The sequence below is a fragment of the Mesoplodon bidens genome, assembly GCF_964165515.1.
Source record: "Mesoplodon bidens genome assembly, chromosome: 16".
Taxonomy (NCBI): domain Eukaryota; kingdom Metazoa; phylum Chordata; class Mammalia; order Artiodactyla; family Ziphiidae; genus Mesoplodon; species Mesoplodon bidens.
In genome coordinates this window covers 40,599,077-40,615,086 of record NC_138173.1, presented here as the reverse complement: position 1 = coordinate 40,615,086, position 16,010 = coordinate 40,599,077, and the positions used below count along the sequence as shown (strand labels likewise).

Genomic DNA, 16,010 nt, shown 5'->3' with positions numbered 1-16,010 from the left:
GACCAAATCACTTCAGAGAATTCTATCAAACATTTGGAGAAGAGCTAATACCTATCTTTCTCAAACTCTTCCAAGATATAACAGAGAGAGGAACACTCCCAAACGCATTCTACGAGGCCACCATCACCCTGATACCAAAACCAGACAAAGATGTCACAAAGAAAGAAAACTACAGGCCAATATCACTGATGAACATAGATGCAAAAGCCCTCAACAAAATGCTAGCAAACAGAATCCAACAGCACATTAAAAGCATCATATACCATGATCAAGTGGGGTTTATCCCAGGAATGCAAGGATTCTTCAATACATGCAAATCAATCAATGTGATACACCGTGTTAACACACTGAAGGAGAAAAACCATATGATCATCTCAATAGATACAGAAAAAGCTTTTTAAAAAATTCAACACCCATTTATGATAAAAATCCTCCAGAAAGTAGGCATAGAGGGAACTTATCTCAACATAATAAAGGTCATATATGACAAACCCACAGCCAACATCGTTCTCAATGGTGAAAAACTGAAACCATTTCCTCTAAGATCAGGAAACAAGACAAGGTTGCCCACTCTCACCACTCTTATTCAACAAAGTTTTGGAAATTTTAGCCACACAGCAATCAGAGAAGAAAGAGAAATAAAAGGAATCAAAATCGGAAAAGAGAAATAAAGCTGTCACTGTTTGCAGATGACATGATACTATACATAGAGAATCCGAAAGATGCTACCAGCAAATTATTAGAGCTAATCAGTGAATTTGGTAAAGTAGCAGGATACAAAATTAATGCGCAGAAATCTCTTGCATTCCTATACACTAATGATGAAAAATCTGAAAGAGAAATTAAGGAAACACTCCCATTTACCACTGCAACAAATAGAATAAAATACCTAGGAATAAACCTACCTAAGGAGACAAAAGACCTGTATGCAAAAAACTATAAGACACTGATGAAAGAAATTAAAGGTGATACAAACAGATGGAGAGCTATATCATGTTCTTGGATTGGAAGAATCAACATTGTGAAAATGACTCTACTACCCAAAGCAATCTACAGATTCAATGCAATCCCTATCAAACTACCAATGGTATTTTTCACAGAACTAGAACAAAAAATTTCACAATTTGTATGGAAACACAAAAGACCCCATATAGCCAAAGCAATCTTGATAGAGAAAAGGAGAGCTGGAGGAATCAGGCTTCTGGACTTCAGACTATATTACAAAGCTATAGTAATCAAGACAGTATGATACTGGCACAAAAAGAAGTATAGATCAATGGAACAGGATAGAAAGCCCAGAGATAAATCCACACACATATGGTCACCTTATCTTTGATAAAAGAGGCCAGAATATACAATGGAGAAAAGACAGCCTCTCCAATAAGTGGTGCTGGGAAAACTGGACAGCTACATGTAAAAGAATGAAATTAGAACACTCCCTAACACCATACACAAAAATAAACTCAAAATGGATTAAAGACCTAAATGTAAGGCCAGATACCATCAAACTCTTAGAGGAAAACATAGGCAGAACACTCTATGACATAAATCACAGCAAGACTCTTTTTGACCCACCTCCTAGAGAAATGGAAATAAAAACAAAAATAAACAGATGGGACCTAATGAATCTTAAAAGCTTTTGCACAGCAAAGGAAACCATACACAAAGCAAAAAGACAACCCTTAGAATGGGAGAAAATATTTGCAAATGAAGCAACTAACAAAGATTAATCTCCAAAATTTACAAGCAGCTCACGCAGCTCAATATCAAAAAAACAAACAACCCAATCCAAAAATGGGCAGAAGACCTAAATAGACATTTCTCCAAAGAAGATATACAGCTGCCAACAAACATATCAAAGGATGCTCAACATCACAAATCATTAGAGATATGCAAATCAAAACTACAATGAGGTATCACCTCACACCAGTCAGAATGGCTATCGTCAAAAAATCTACAAGCAATAAATGCTGGAGAGGGTGTGGAGAAAAGGGAACCCTCTTGCACTGTTGGTGAGAATGTAAATTGATACAGTCACTATGGAGAACACTATGGAGGTTCCTTAAAAAACTGAAAATAGAACTACCATACAACCCAGCAATCCCACTACTGGGCATATACCCTGAGAAAACCATAATTCAAAAAGTGTCATGTACCACAATGTTCATTGCAGCTCTATTTACAATAGCCAGGACATGGAAGCAACCTAAGTGTCCATCGACAGATGAATGGATAAAGAAGATGTGGCACATATATACAATGGAATATTACTCAGCTATAAAAAGAAATAAAATTGAGTTATTTGTAGTGAGGTTGATGAACCTAGAGTCTGTCATACAGAGTGAAGTACGTCAGAAAGAGAAAAATAAATACCGTATGCTAACACATATATATGGAATCTAAAAAAAAAAAGAAAAGAAATGGTTCTGAAGAAGCTAGGGGCAGGACAGGAATAAAGATGCAGACCTACTAGAGAATGGACTTGAGGACACGGGGAGGTGGAAGGGTAAGCTGGGACGAAGTGAGAAAGTGGCATGGACATATATACACTACCAAATGTAAAATAGATAGCTAGTGGGAAGCAGCCGCATAGCACAGGGAGATCAGCTTGGTGCTTTGTGACCACCTAGAGGGGTGGGATAGGGAGGGTGGGATGGAGACACAAGAGGGAGGGGATATGTGTATGTATAGGTGATTCACTTTGTTATTCAGCAGAAACTAACACAGCATTGTAAAGCAATTACACTCCTTTAAAGATGTTAAACAAAAGAAAAAAAAACTTCCACAGAAACTAGATTCCTCTTTTTTAAAATTTTTTTTAATTTTTTAATTTTTATTTTTTTTAAATTTTTTTATGTCTTTCATGTAGTCGGGACTGAGAAAATTCCTGTCAGAGGATCAGAACTCCATTCCAAGCTGTTACTGTTAAGTTCTAAAGCAATGGAGGCCCTTACTTTTGGCAACAATCGGCTCTTATTCCCAAGATACTGACTGCATTTTTATTTTGCAATCACAAACTAGAGCTGTGGTTCAAAATAGCAAAACACATTTTTAAAAATAAACTGAAACTACTGAGTGGATTTCATACGTATAGAATCTCAAGACCCCTTGATACACAGACAGGTTTCAGTATCCCATAATGAAAAAGGTTTTGTAGGAAAAGGATCCAGAGCAACTCTGATATTCTCTCGTTCAAGCATTCCCTGATCATTTTGTATGGCATTATGGATTTTATCCTAATTTTTAAGTCTTTGATTTGCTGGTATCACAGAAAAGCTAAACAGCAATTGGCAGAAAGAGTTCATTGTTGAGTATTATTCGTTAGCTCAGATTGCCATAACAAAATACCACAAAGAGGTTGGCTTAAACAACAGAAATTTATTTTTCTCATAATTCTAGATGCTGGAAGCCCAAGATCAAGGTGCCAACAGGTAAGACCTTTCTTCCTGCCATTTTGCTTTGTTTTCACATGATGTTTCCTCTGTGTGCACTCAGAGACTCTAGATGCCTCTTATGTCTGGGGATATAGTTAAAAGGGCTCGAAACAATAAATGTTGGCTGCTTTCTTTCCTTTTGTGTAGAAACATCTCAAAATGGGCTCTTCCCACACCAGAGATAGAGCACACTTCAAGAGCCAACCTGAAGGATTCTTAATTTAGGTGTCATGAATTTAATTAATATGAAACAGCAGAGCATATACTTAATTAACATAAGATGACAACATTTTTAGTATTCCCCTGGGACAATGTGAGTTTTGAGACATTTTGAGCTGGCTACAAAGCAGAAACTAGAGAGAGGATATAGCATTATTTGATATATGGTATAATTCAGGCTCAAATCCAGATCAGTCCGTCCTCAAGTTGATTTGCAGGTGTGAGGCTGGGTGTGCATCTTTGGCCAATTAGGCTGCACTGATCGTAAAGCCTACATGAACTAAGAAGCTGCCACTGTTCACTGTTTTCAACAAAATCTCAGGGATGTGAAGGTTGCAGAGAAGGAAAACAGGTTTGGCAGTCATACAGAGCTGGTTTCAGATTGTACTACACTTCACGTTAGTTAGGAAAATGCTCCTAGGCAGTCTTCGCTTGTTTCCTCCTCTGTAACACAGAAACAGCAATATCTACTCATGGATGTTAAGGGAAGATAAAACAATGGATGTAATATCTTGTAGACCCTCAATAAATATTAGCTTCCTTTCTCCTCTGAGAATTCTATAGTTGCATTTAAATGACAGATTTAGGCGTACAGCAAAAATTTATTCCAGGTAAATTTGCGGGACTCAAAATGCAATCAAATTTTCAAAATACTTCTAACAGAGCAAGTTTTTTAAGTGCCAAGCAATTAGAATTGCTTCCTTCACAAATCCTTGAGTTTAATATCAAACTGATGCAAAACTTAATGCTGGAGAAGAGGCACGCGCGTGCATCCTGTTTTCCCCATTTGAAGAAGGTGGTACCTTGGATCTAACAGCTTCCTCTCTTCTGTAGAATTCTCAAAACTCTTCAAGCTGCTCCTCTTCAACAAGCATTAAAGAATCTGTAGGTCACTTCCACTCTTCTCCAATATGGTGGTAATTCATTTAGATATTAAGGATAATTAAGCATTACAACACACTTGATATTTAAAGATTAAGAAACACCATTAGCCACCATGGGTGAAACTACCATTGGCTTTAAACTCAGTCTGAGCTTCTTTATCTTCTAGCTCTCTTTCAGGTAGCTCTTCTACAATTCATTTAATTGTTCATAATATTAATGAGGTACTCACAATATCCAAAAAGCAGTACCTCTCCTTTAAATGAAAAAAAAAATTAGTATTCCTATAGTCATGCATACCCAGTGCTAAATATCTGAATGAAAGCAGGAAAAAAGGTCAATACTTTGGACATTGACAAATATTCTAGGTACTAAGCTTAGAGCAATAAAATACCTAGATAGATGACTTGTAAATTCAGCTCCACTTTTCTGGGTTCTACATACTTCTTGAATAATATGGCTTATAGAATGAAAAAAGTTATATGCTCCCAGGTCAACTAGAGATCCAAAAGAAAGAAAGCATAACTCCAGAGGGCATCCCAGTGACTTATAATTACATGGATTATATTTTTAAAAAATCTGATCCAAATCTTGACTAAATATGAAATCAGAATTCAGTAGTATTCAAAAAATAGATAAAATCCAAGAAAAGCCAAGAAATATGCTATTTGACAAAAGAATAAAAAAAAATAAAAGCAGCGGTTTACAAGAAAGGTTGGTGGGTATAAGAAAAAGGTCTTTATGCTTATTATATGGCATGGTTCTTTTCTGGTGCAGACACAGACACACACACACACACACACCCACACACACCCCCATAATAAGGGAAATCAAAAGGGAATGATTAGTTCCTTTACAAGATACATAAACACATTAGCAGGCAAAATTAAACTCTTTAGTTCCAGGACACACTTTGTAAATGTCCCTGAAGGCCTGTGACCCGAGGCACAGGAAGCACATGCCATGACAGGAATGGCATCATATGTGCCTCTGTAATTGTCAACAGATGTAGCATGCCAACAGAGTAGAAGCACGGCTTCCACTTAACACACGCTTTTTGGTGACTGACAGGCTGGAGTCTTAGAAAAATGAAGGTTTGATGAATGAGGCATCCTGCTTAATTGTGTTAAACCGTTTAGTTCCAATTTTCATAAACAGATTCAAGAGTTGAGAAATAGGAAACCTCTTCCTGATTCTCTCAAGAAAAAAGAAGGGGAGGGACAGGAAGGAAATGAAAGAGAGAAGCACAAGATCATGTTGCCACGGGATACTTAAATGACTTAAATCAGGCATTTATGTGGTTGTATTAGAAGACATTGAAATAAAATTGTACCAAGACGGGATGTTAAAAAATATTAAGAAAATACATTCCTTCACTGCTGAGATATTCTCATCAATTTGCTCCCTATATTTTAGTCATGTCAAAGTAACAATCTTTGGAACAATTTAAAATCCATAGCTGGCCTTTACTCATGTTTGTTTGATATAGGCAATTCTGTGCTATTTAATCTCTTGTTCCTAAAAGGCAGAGGTAATCTCATTCTCCTTCATTTGAATCATCTCTGCTTTATACCAAAAGCAATTTTCACTTCTAGAAAAATATGGGCTTTAAGATATGGAGTCTTAACACTAGTATAAGCTTAGAAAGGTAATTCCCCCATTTTTAGGTCAGAGAAGATGCCTACTATATATATTTTTGATACATACTATCTGAATATCACTGTCTGGGATGAGGCTCCTTGCCAACAGAGAATACCCAGTCAGTCCACAGCACAGAATCCAGAGCTTGATGTTGTCCAAGAGACTCAATGAGACTGCCACCTGTGTCCTTGGCCACGAGCCAGTTGGCTTTTACACATTCACTTATATAATCCTCCCACCAACTCTTACCCACCCATAACCAATTTACTTTGGCTGAATAGGAACTGTAAAGAGGCCTCAAAATCCCAGAAGCATCATTTGACATAGAAGAGCTACGAATGGTATTAACATTTGACTTTTTTCTTCTTTGCTTTCTTCTCTGCAGTGCTCACCATGTCAGAATGAAGTGAGTCAGGTGCTTTCCTAAATAAGGCCGCTGAACCAGTAAAGTATCAGGGTCACTTGATGTGAATGCCAGCAGTTTCATCACTCATTTATGTAACCACAAAGTAACATGCTAAGACCCAAAGGTCAGTGAGCAGCAATGATACTCATGCATCTTTTGCAGTATTTCCTAGAATACTCAACTATATGCCCAGTCACCCTCTCTACTGGGTCTAAATACATGAAAGCATGTTCATAGCAAGGCCTCTTCCATAAGTTTTTAAAATATAAAACTAAACCCCAAACACTGAAACCACTTACTGAAGATCAACTGTGTAGAGTGCAATTGACTTTCAAATACATTATCACTTATCAAATACATTCAATTCTCACAATAGTCCTGTGGAATATTATTGCCCTCATTTCACAGATCAGGAAACTGAAGCTCAGAGAAGTTGAATGACTTGTCAAAGCCACGCTGCTATAAAACTGTGAAGCCTGTTCCTTTTTTATGACACTTGCTGCCTCTCTAAGACAAATGTTAGGTAAGTGGTCAGAACAATTCAAATGTTAAAGGATGTCTCTGAGTCTTTAGTGACGTTCTTTCTCATTGCCTTCTTCTTGGATAAATACACAGTGCATCTGTAGAGTGTGTTCCTATAAGTAAGTCTCCTAAGTTTTCCCATCTGTAGAGGTAAGGAGAGACCGTGGGGTGGAGGTGGCAGGAGAGAACACTTCAGGTGTTCAATCATGCGGATTGCTGGGAGTGTGGCATCAACTTATCCAGCTCCGCATCTGCCTGGTCACCTGAGTGTCTCAGGTAAACTGGGCCAGAAAAGTCTAACAAATGCTTTTCTTTGCCCTAAACTCATCTTAGGTCATGAAGAGCTGAGAGAATAGGAATTATAAATTCAGGGTACTTTTTTTTATTGCTTCTGGGACTTCACTGCTGTCCTTCCTTATCTGCTAATAGATCCTAGATGGCGGAGGTTTTATGTATTTTATATATTTTGAAATAGGTCTCAACAGTGAAAATAAAGGTAGTTACTGTGTTCATCTGCACATCACCACTTCTCCCCCCTTTAAGGATTACACACCTTGACAACAGGGATGAACAAAGGAGCCAGGCTGGGCCACTGTGATTTTCCCAACTGAGTTGGATGTGATGAATTACTTGGCTCTTCTGTGCTTAACAGGCTGTAAAGACGTAAGTCTTGAGTTTTGAGCTGCATAAGGTCATAGTTCAGCCTCTAAGGGGACAGCTGGCTTGAGAGAATGAAGTCACCATGAAAGAAGGTGGAATAAGCACCGGAGAGAGAGAATACGTGTCCTAAGAGTATCCCATTGCTGGAGTCCATAAGACCAAATCCAGCCCTACTCTTCTTGTGGCTTGCTCAGATTCTCCATTTTGCTCCAGGTCGTCTGAGTTAGATTTCTGTCACTTAGTACTGAAGGAGTCTGGACTAATACAGAAATTATGCTTTAATAACTGAAATAGTAACAGTGGCTTCTTGAGAGTTAACTTTGTGCCAAGCATTTCACTCAGATTGTCTTTATCTTTTTCTTGAATATAATCACACAAGGCGGGTATCATGCTTTTATTTATGAAGAAGTTGAAGTTCTGAGAGGTTAAATGACTTTCTTAAGGTCACACAGCTAGAGAGTAGTAGAGCAAGATTTTGAATCCATTTCTGCTTGACTCCTAAATCCATGCTCTTAACATCTAGGCTATGTTTTACCTCAAAATGGTTTTCAAGTCTGGCTGTATATTGCAATCTCCTGGGGGGCTTCTAAAACCAGGTGTGCTCAAGCCCTCTCTCTGGCCCCAAGTTTGCACAAGTACAGCAGGCACCTTTCACATGGGACAAAATGGACTTGTGCTCTGGGAGGTTGTGGGCCCTGAGGGATGAATATGTTCTATGGTAAATGTACTCCCTGAACTTGTGCAACTGTTGTGACGCTGCAGCCAGACCAGTTAAATCTGAATCTTTGGAGGTGGGGCATCAGTGCTGATATATTTTTAGAAGCCTCCAGGTGACTTTAAAGTTCAGTCAAGAGTGTGAACCACAACTGTAACCTGAACACATATCTGGGTCTACACCAATACAGGATGAGAAATTACAGCAATTGAAGCTAACATACCAAATGACTACAGTTATCTCAGATAAAATCTTCTGTCAGGAATAGTGAGCGTGGAATCACTGACCCCTCCATCTGTGCTTTGCACTGTAATGTTCACTAAAGATATTAAAATGATATCTATGAGTACCTTCATTCTTTAAATATGGCATCAATGATACTTAATAAACTATTCCTGCAAAAAATTTGGATTTTGTATAGATGTGTCCAGCAAACATTTCCACTTAGGTTTAAACCTTCCATATCTGGGTAGTTATGGGTATTGATGAAAGCCATGCCTATCTCTAAATAGGATTCTGTTCTCTCAATTGTCAGGAGACTATTTCAGCTATTACAACAAGAAAGAAGAAAGAAAGGAAGGAAGGAAGGAAAGAAAGAAAGAAAGAGAGAGTTGGAAAGATGGCAGAGGAAGAGCCAAGAAAAAAGATCCCTTTGGTTTCAGAAAAACCTCCTGAAAAAGAAGAAGTCTTATCAGGGCCTGAAAGCCACCCAGGCAAAGCAGGCGCTTTTGCAAAGGAAGGAGCAGAGGAAAGGAAAAGAGATCAAGTTTAAGTGACTAGAATGGTTCCTACATGATTCCTGGCGGCAACTACGTGACAGGGTGCGACTCAGACGACTAGAAGTGAAACCTCATGGCTTAGAAGTGCCAGATAAACATTCCTGGGCCTTTGTTGTATGCATCGAAAGGATTAATGGGGTGAGTTTACTGGTGCAGGGGACCATTGCAAGACTTCGCCTGAATAAGATTTTCAGTGGTGTCTTTATGCAAGTAACCCCTCAAACCATAAACACGCTTTGTATAGTGGAAACTTATGTGACCTGGGGATTTCCAAATCTGAAGTCTGTTCAGGAACTCACCTTGAAACGTGGACAAGCCAAGGTCAAGAATAAAATCATCCCTCTGACAGACAACACAGTGACTGAGGAGCCCCTGGGGAAGTTTGGTGTCATTTGCTTGGAAGACCTCATTCACGAAATTGCCTTCCCGGGGAAGAATTTTCAGGTGATCTCAGGGTTCTTGCACCCTTTCCAACTCTCAGTGGCTCATCACACTACCAAGAATAGAGTGGGCTTCCTCAAAGAAGTGGGCTCATCTGGCTGTCAAGGTGAATGCATTAATCAGCTCATCCAGCAGCTGAACTAAAACCAACATATCTGAAAGCACAGTGCATTTGGAAGCATGTGTTTTTGTTTTATGGAATTGTTATCCAGTATCTTCAAGGAAGATTATTTTCTGTTGTATGTTCAGAAACTGGAGGGGAAGGATCAGGGAAAAGATGGTGATGTTCAGGGCAGGCACTTTTCATCCCACTTCAGTTCCAAGAAAACGTTCCTGCGTGTTTTCTGCAAAGACTGCAGTCCACCTCTGAAACCAGCAAAGGACTTGGGCCATGGAGGAGGGAGTCATGTTTTATCACACCTATCCTGAGATTTAATGTTGGTGAATGAATGAATACCCACATATGAATACAAGACAGCAGTGGACCAGGCCCAGGGGCATATTGAACCTGGGGTATCCAAAGGCCTTGTTTTGGAAAGAACTTGAAATACAATTAGAAAGAAGTGCATTAAAAAAAAAAAGAAAGGAGGAAAGAAAGGAGGAAAGGAAGGAAGGAAGGAAGGAAGGGAGAGAGAAAGGAAAGAAAGAGAAAGGGGGAGGGAGGGTGGGAGGAAGGAAGGAAGGAAGGAAAGAAAGAAAGAAAGAAAGAAGCAGAAAGAAGAAGAAGGAGAAGGAGAGGGAGGGACAGATAGAGGGAGAGAAGAAGGAAGGGGAAGGGAGGAAGGAAGGGGAAGGGAGGAAGGAAGGGGAAGGGAGGAAGGAAGGGGAAGGGAGGAAGGAGGGAGAAGGGAGGGAGTAGGGAGGAAGGAAGGAAGAAAGGAAAGAATACTGAGGACATACTTCATAACTAGTCCTATTATAGGCAATAGCTTGCCAGATTACAAACGATCCACAACTAATAGATATCACAGATCTCAACCATATTTGATTTGTGCATTATGAACTGGAAGGACAGTTAAGATAGCAAATGTCATACTGTAAAAGAAAGTTTAGTTACCACGAATTATGCAATCTCACACTCTCCTATAAAAATGAGATAATAGGGAGACTTAATTCACTGTGTTAGAAATTCCCATGAGGGGAATGTACAAGAATATCAGGTTAAGTAGTCATTTTTGAACTTTAATACTGAGCAAAGGAAGGATCTTAAGCCAATGAAAGTACCCAGACTAAGGAGTCTATTGTACACAATTGAGATATAACTCATTTCTATAGTAAAAAGTCCTTACCCAATCAGAACTCAATTTTACCAAAATCTCTTGAATTGTGATGCTTTTCCTGTTGTTTCCATAATCCTATGCTTATTAAAGTAATTAAATTGATAAGCATATTTTTAGTACAGCTCTTGTAAGAAATTGATGAGTTGTCACAATACTTGAAGACTTCTTTGACTCAAAGAAGGTTCAACAAGCAGATTATGTCCAGTTACAGTAAGACTTCATTGTTAATATCTGAGAACTCCAGCAACTCCTGCCAATCACAGTGCAATATCTTATGGGACTATTCCGAGCCTCTACAACTGTACAGTTTAATTTGGCAAAACGTCAAGTAGCAAAGCATCCAAAAAAGTGCAATTTTAGCATGAAATTGCTAGAAGACATGCAGAACAACCCATGAGATGTGCAGATCTATGAAGCTGGTTTTTGTTTTGAGTCTCTCAAAGGAGGATGCTGTGGGTTAGATGGAGCCTACTCAGTGGCTGGGATTGAGCCCCATCATGTCTCACTCCTGTTCAGAACTTTCAAAAGTTTCTGGCTGTTCCAAATTCTTTGAATTGCATTCAGGGTCCAACTGGGGTCCCAAGGGACCTTTTCAGTTTTAGCTCTATCCCCCTATATTAAACTAAACTTTGGCCAAACCAGACTACTCATCATTTCCAGTACCTGTTGAACTTTCTTGCCTAGGCAATTTTGTGTATCCCCATCTTTTCATGTGCAAGGCAGTCCCTCTCCATCCAACAAAATTCTATTCTTTCTGGAAAATCAGGTGAAATGCCACCTCTCTTGTGATGCCCCATGATTTTAATTCCTCTCTTGCTTGAATTCCTATTGTGCTTTGTTCTTCCTGTGTCTAAACCCTACATTAACTCCTTGAGGATAGAGAGTGAACCTTGTATATGACATTGGAATAAAACAGGCCTATATGTTAATCCTGGCTTTTCCACTTAATATCTTTGTGATTTTGGACAAAGGAAACTCCCTGAGCTCCAACTGACTCATCTGGAAATTGGTTACAGACGACTAATGTATGCTTTAAAAGGTTCTTATAAAATTATATAAGATAATGTATGTAAAGCAGCTAAAATAATACTTGACATACAAAAGACGTTCAACACACATTAAATTCCCTCTTCATCCTCCTTGTCTGAATGTCATGTAGTACTTACTAGATATTTCTTGAATGAATGAATGAATGAATGAATGAATGAAATTGTCTGAGTTAGATCTAATAAGAAAGAACAGGCAATGTATGTGTTGAGGATCCAACTATGACACTCCAGGGTAATTATTTTAATAAGTCTTACAACTATTCCTATGTGTAAACTTTTTCTCACTTTATAAAGAAAAATTATAAATAAGCATTTAAGCGTTTTAGAAATCAGTAGTTTCAGATTTTAAGACAAAAATATGAAAGATGGAAATGATATTTCATTCAGGGTAACTTGCATTATAGGTTAACAGAAATGTGTACATCTCTAGTGCAATATATAACATATCCTAAAGACATAAAAAGAACCTGCAATAAACAGACCATTTTCAATAATCATGCACTGTCATGCACTGCCTTCTGAAGTATCTTCTGTTGTTGCCCAATCTGGTGTAGTGTGATAGTGTGGTGTTGTTGGTAGTGTGGTGTTGTTGGTAGTGTGGTGTTGTTATTCTGAGACTACTGTGTGTGCTGTGGGAGAAAGCAAGTGAGTGGTTATGCTGTTGCACTAAGAACCAGAATTTCTGGCAAAGGAGGAAGGAGACACAGACATGACATCAGTGAGGTAAAGCGCAGCTTTGGAGTCCTCAACCTGAACTGGAAATATATAATTCAAAATACCTTTAAAAAAATTAATTAATTAATTAATTATTTTTTGGGCTGCATTGGGTCTTCGTTGTGGTCTGTGGGCTTCTCATTGCAGTGGCTTCTCTTGTTGCAGAGCATGGGCTCTAGGCACGCGGGCTTCAGTAGTTGTGGCACACGGGTTCTGGAGCACAGGCTCAGTAGTTGTGGTACGTGGGCTCAGTAGTTGTGGCTTGTGGGCTGTAGAGCACAGGCTCAGTAGTTGTGATGCATGGGCTTAGTTGCTCCGTGGCATGTGGGATCTTCCCGGGCCAGGGCTCGAACCCAGGTCCCCTGCATTGGCAGGTGGATTCTTAACCATTGTGTCACCAGGGAAGTCCCCACAATATCTTTTTTCTTAAGAGAAAAAGAAATTCTAGTTCTATCCGCTAAAAAGACTTAGAAACAATGACCAACCCAATAGCAATAAGCATACGTAGTGTTCAGACTGTGGTCTCTAAATACAGTGACCTAGTAGAAGAAAGTGGAGCTCTTTGGAGAAATAGCTGATTCTATCTGGGGCAGGAAATACACAAGATAGCCTGGAACACTGTCACATCAGAAAGCTAGGACACTATCAGTGACTACAGGGCATTTCAAAAGAACTCAGGAACCAGGTTAGAGAGGCTCTCATTGGCCAAAAATAGGACAAGTTTGAGCATTAGTAAGCATAATTACTACAACAGAATGAAGCACATCTATATTTTTTAAATCCATTAGTAAATTATATAGTAAAAATTAGCCCAATCAGTTATCTTTGGAGGGTACCAGGGAATCAACTAATAATTTTAAGAATAGGTAAATAAAGGGAAAGAATGAAACATATATCCTACTTTTCTTACACAAAATTACCTCTGAGTAACCAGATAGTCAATGGGGGGAGAGTTCGTTTTATAGAATTATTTCAACTAATAATCAAAGTTACCATTTTGCAACCCCCAATGAAATAATAGACCTCAGCAATAATCTTCAATGACAGTTAATATCATAAAAAGAGAGAATACTAGACATCACTCATGACGGAAATAAACATCGATACCTAAGAAGTATCCTTGCCCCCAAAAATTAAAAAAAAAATAATCAAAACTGAATCAGATCAAGCCTCTAGAGTTAACTACCAATTAACAGAAATATAAGAGAGTGGGAACATGTTAAATGATTCCATAGAAAAGGAATTACCTAAATCCAGACTATAGGAAATCCCATGGAACAAATTACTTGGTTTCTGTAACAAACAAGCAGCAGAAAGAAGAAAAATGAAGGTGGAACCTATGGATTAGAAGAGACTTAGGAGACATCGACCACATCCACCGACTGCATTGTTTGACCCTTACTGGAATCCTGCTTTACACAAGAAAATTGTGGAGGAAAATGCAGCTTGGAGGAAACTGGAAACATTTGAAAACTGGCGATATATTGGATACGATATTAAGAGATTACTGTAAAATATTTTAGGAGGAATAATATATGACTACAATATTATTATTCCTCCTAATATATATATAATATATATATCTCCTTACCTTTTAGAGATACATTAAAATATTTACAAAGGAGATGATATAAAATGATATGATATTGGGCATTTGCTTCAAAATAATCTTGGCATAGAGGAGTGACCAAGGTGTAAATGAAGTAAGCCTGCCCGAGGATGAAAAATTCCTGAATGACGAGTATGTAGGAGAGTTCATTAGACTATTCTCTTCACTTTTGCATATGTTTGAAATTTTCTGTAATAAAAAGTTTATACCATATTTAAAAGCATCTAATATAGCAGGCCATACTGAATTTTACAGGCTCTAATCACTTAAAGTAGGGATAGACAAAGTTCACATAGCTGACAAGGAGGAAACATATTCTGAAATCCTACTTCCTTGTACTCCACTGGTTTTCAAGTAATGTTAGATTTTTTTCTTAGAAAATTTCAGTGTAGCTTTATTTGGTTTTCCATGATGAAGTCTTCCTTCATGATTATTAAGTAAACCAAATAACAGTCAGTCCTCGATAGTGAGCTCCTGGAGAAAAGGGGCCATATCTTACTTTTGTATCCTCCATAGTTTATATATAATACGGCTACCTGTTGAATGAAGTGTTACATAAGGAGTCAATCAGAGCATCTGTAAAGTATTAAGTGAAACTGATGGAAAGTCAAATGCATAGGAAAGGGAACCTGGAAGAAGCAACCTTGAGGTCTTGAAAGGGGCAGTCAGGGAAGTGAAACTTTTCTAGGCTACATTATTAGCAGGCATGGGAAATCGTAGATAGAGAAATTTAAGTCATAGTGTTTTTTGGTCACTACAGTGCAGAGAATAGTGCAGTAATTTAGCGCTATCCACTGATTTTCTAAAGTAATTGTTTCTAATCCTGTGCTACTTCCTCAAGCTCCCTTTTCACACCAGGTCTTCCCACTTTGAGCCTCCTACTTGAGTGTGACAGTGTACCCCCTGGCAAGGGTTTTACGGATTCCCTTCTAAAACCCTGCTCTTATCTTCTCCTGAAGACGTCTGGTGACTTTGCATCAACTACAAGAGTTTCCACCAGAAATTTTTGTCTCTTCTTCATCTGACCCAGAGGTACTCAACTGTACCTACCACCCACTGCTCTCCGAGTGGATTCCTCTGCCCTGTGAAATCACTCTCCCCAGTGTCCCCAATGGGGACAACTGCCTTTGTTCACATGACTTCTGTCACCAGGAATGCCCTTCTCGCCCCTTCTGTCCCTTCTGACACTACAAATCCTTCAGTTTCCAGCTCAGTTCACTTCTTCCAGGCCTTTCCTGTCTTCTACCCTATGAGTTCCTACAGCTTTCTGCATGTGTTATTTATCTTGGTGCTGTACCAAAACTTCCTTTTTCTGTGACTTAATTCTTTCGTATGTTCATCTTAAAATCAAATACATCTACTCAGTAAACATTTATTGGATACCTATTATGTTCCAGGTAATAATAGGTATTGGGTATTTAAGGGTGAATAAAATATTCTCTTGGTTTTCAATACAGTTAAGGAGATAAAATACAAAGTATATTAACTTTAAAGTGAAAGTGTGTGCTTTAAATAACAGATTGGGCAACAACAGAAGATACTTCAGAAGGCAGTGCATGACAAACTGCCTGATGGTAGAAACAATGCCCTCTCCTTCTAGGCCATTGTCAGTCATACTGCAGGGTATGAGCCCAGCCTGCTTTGGTCAAGATATCCAAT

General features: G+C 38.6%; 1 protein-coding gene and 1 pseudogene across 2 annotated transcripts in view; one reads left to right on the top strand and one right to left on the bottom strand.

The window, feature by feature from the left end:
- Window positions 1-16,010, bottom strand: part of CPQ (carboxypeptidase Q) — a 513,729-nt gene that overhangs the window by 71,515 nt on the left and 426,204 nt on the right. The gene's annotated exons all lie outside the window — the stretch shown is intronic.
- On the top strand, window positions 9,093-9,843 carry LOC308629923 (large ribosomal subunit protein uL30-like; annotated as a pseudogene). The gene has a single exon. The product of its transcript is annotated as a large ribosomal subunit protein uL30-like (transcript).